Raw genomic sequence first — 3,637 nt, 5'->3', positions numbered from 1 at the left:
CCCGCTCACCGACCAGGGAGAATGGAGGAGGCGCCGGAGCAAGACAGGCGTCAGAGGGGCCTCCCATGATCCGCTTCCCACTTGGGAGGCTGGACTGGCGGAAGCCGCGGTTTTGGAGAATGAGGCCCGCTGAGCTCCTTCCTCCGGAGAGGATTTGGCTGTAGAAGCGGCTTGGGTCACCGTGGAACCGCAGCGGGAGAAATAAAACGTGGAACTTTAAACAAACAACAAACATTGCCAATGTCCCTCATCTATCCATCTATTATCTGCCCAAGTACACAAATAGATGCACAAAGTTCAAAACATCTATTATCTGCCCAAGTATACATGATGATGATGCTATTGATCAGATACATGATTTAAATGTAGACAACAGCTGCAAGAGGCCCAATATAGTTCAGAGTTTTCAGTTGCCTGATGGAAATGCCCTATCTGGAAGATTTTTCCCCATTACAGAAAAAAAGACAATGTGCTGTATGTTCTTCCCCCATACCAAGGCTAAGAGGACATTTCCCATTAAAAAAAGATATGTCATGGGGAGTGGGAGCCGTGGGGAGTTACCACCTCTTCTAAACACCTGATCTATATTGAGGCTGGGGAAAATAGCTATATTTGCAGCTACAGTGGATGTCAGAGATTGTGTGTGTTTCCCCACTTACCTTTGCTGCCCTTTGCTGAGCGCTACTCTCAGCCCGCGGCATCTCTGGCGCACGCGGGGTCATAAAAAGGCGCCATTTCAAGGAGCACCAGGGATGCCGTGCGCTGAGGGGGCATGAGAGCGGCATCGTCAGGGCGGCTGCGTTGTCACCGCCCCTGTAGTGGGGAGTGCCAGGGGACCCCGCGCTACTTGAGGAGAGTAGCGCGGGGCTTAAGCTAAGTGGGGAAAGGGCCTGTGACCCTCAACCAGTGCGAATGTAATTTGCCCCTTACATATGAATACACTGTTCTGTGAATCTATTGCCTTTTTAGAAACATTACATTACTACAGTTCAACCCCTCAATTAATTTCATTGTTTGCAAGTACAATTCATTAGCGCAATCAGCATATGTATCAAATCCGCTAACATTGCTCGAACTATTGAACTGGTCAATTGATTAAATCTTTTTAAGATAGTTGAGCGCTTACCACTTAACCACATATCAACAGCTTCCCTTCTCACAAGATGTTATCTACTTCGTTTGCAATAACATGCACCTACATGCTAGATAGAAGAAACGTTTCATGTCAGCACAGCCGAAGTCAGAGTAGGACGTTCAGGAGTCAATTGCTTTCCTTGATTCTGCTACCAGAATTTTTGGATACGTATTATTACGGGGAAACCCAGAATTACCACTGGTTGAGAAAGGGCCTAAAATGTATTTCACAGTGTTATTTAATTAGTTCATAACAGTGTATGATAACTAGTCATGTTTTCAATCACCAATTACACGAAGGAAGCAAGAATAGACCTCTTTGAAGTGCATTACAAACATAATAATCCTTTCAGGAAATCTATTGTCCAACTTCCAGCAAGCTCTTATATTAACCAAAGTTTCAGTGTTCCTGGGAATATAAACAAACACACCTTTTTTAAAATTTCCTGTTGTTGCTGAAAATTATAGTCTGAATGATTATGCAATCCTAAAAGTTAGTAACACCCTGCTGAGATATACCAGAGTTACACCACTGAAGTTGGTTTCAATGGACTTAGATGGTTATAATTCTATTTAAATCTCTGTTGTTAGAGAACAATTCAAACGAGGTGTGCTCAGAAGCAAGCCTCGTTATATTAAGAACTTTTGGCTTAGTTTTGGTTCTGAACTGAAAGGAATTGCTTTAAAGCTTTTGCACAACTTTGTTGCCTGTATACTTTTCTTCTTCATGTTCCCCCTGGCCGCCCCAAACCACCTTTGGTCTTCCTGCATAGTAGAGTTGCTTTTGCATTTCATCTGAATGGTATGCTGCCCTTCATAAGGTACTACCCTCTCACTGCCATTTTTTGTGGCTGTTCCTGTTTCTTTTCAAAGTTTGCTTAATATCAGTAAACCAAAGTAGTCTGCGTATTTGTTTAGTCCTTTACCGTGTTTTCCCAAAAATAAGACAGGGTCTTATATTCATTTTTGCTCCAAAAGATGTGTTAGGGCTTATTTTCAGGGGATGTCTTAATTTTTCCCATGATTTTGTGCCCCCCACGTGACCAGATCAGCTGCGCTGTGGAGTCTGTAACTAGGGCTTATTTTTGGAGTAAGGCTTATATTTCAAGCATCCTCCAAAAATCCCAAAAAATCATGCTAGAGCTTATTTTTGGGATAAATCTTATTTTCAGGAAAACAGGGTATTTATTATTTATTCTTTGTAAATTAACTCAAAGAGGAGCCCTGGGGAAGCAGCACAGGCTTTCACTCTCTTCTCCACATAACAAAGTAGTAGAAGTAAACAGCAAGGCCTCCTTTAAATAGCCATATTCAGTAGCAGCTGGTGATGAAGGGAGGATATAACCAACTGGGGCTGGTTAAGGGCAGAGGTGGATGAAAAGAGCCAGGTCACCCACTTTAGATCTCTCCCAGACATTGTTCCCCCACACCTCAAACAGCCCTAGGGAGAGCAAGAGACTGCACCCATGCCAACTGCCACTTGGCTTCAGAGAAGTTGAGGCACCAACAATGGAGAAACAATGCATTCAAGTACCAGTGTGAAAAGACCCTCAATGGTATTTCAGCCTTCATTACTGTGCCATGGTAGTTCATTTGTAGTTGCATCCAAAGAGCCACCTCTTGAATGCAGCCTTACTTCTCTGCCACAAAGACAGGGGAAAGGGAAAGCTACCGGGATTATATGGAAAACTTGACTTTAGCACACAGACACACAGTTCAAATGGAAGGCTTCCTCCGTGGGATGCCTTTGCACGAGCTCCTGCAATCAAGAAGAACATGTGGGAAAAGAGATGTAATTCCCACTCAAACCTGCTGGCATTGTCTTGTTCCTGCACTGCCTCCCATGGCTGCCATTCTGTGGTTGCTCCCAGTTGTCCAGATGTGCCTACAGGCTGAAAAGGGTTGGAGACCACTGCATTAAAGTGAAAAACTGAAATCACCAGGTGTTTTTTTGTTTAGAAAGACTATGGCAGGGGTCTGCAACCGGCGGCTCTCCAGATGTTCGTGGACTACAATTCCCATCAGCCCCTGCCACCATGGCCAGTTGGCCATGGTGGCAGGGGTTGATGGGAATTGTAGTCCATGAACATCTGGAGAGCCGCAGGTTGCAGACCACTGGACTATGGCAAGACCCTTGAGTTGAAATGCTTACAATAACAGCTGTAAACCTGACAGTGTAGATCAGGGGTAGGGAACCTTTAACACTCAAAGAGCCATTTGGACCCGTTTTCCACGGGAAAAGAAAACACTTGGAGCCACAAATAATTTTTGACATTTAAAATAAAGATAACACTGTATATATTGGGGTTTTTTTTACCTTTTACTCCGCTCATTCTGAGAAGCGCATGGATGCGTCCGCCCTGCTGCCTGCAGGGCGGGCAAGAATGAAGCCGGCAGCTCGGCCTTGCCGGCCGCTGGGAAAGCGCCCGCCCCGCTCCAATGGGGCGGGCGAGAGAGGAAGCCCGCAGCGCAGCGCAGCCGGCCGTGGGCAGTTGGTGCGCCT

The sequence above is a fragment of the Sphaerodactylus townsendi genome, linkage group LG04 (genome assembly GCF_021028975.2).
Source record: "Sphaerodactylus townsendi isolate TG3544 linkage group LG04, MPM_Stown_v2.3, whole genome shotgun sequence".
Taxonomy (NCBI): Eukaryota; Metazoa; Chordata; class Lepidosauria; order Squamata; family Sphaerodactylidae; genus Sphaerodactylus; species Sphaerodactylus townsendi.
This window is presented reverse-complemented; position numbering follows the sequence as displayed.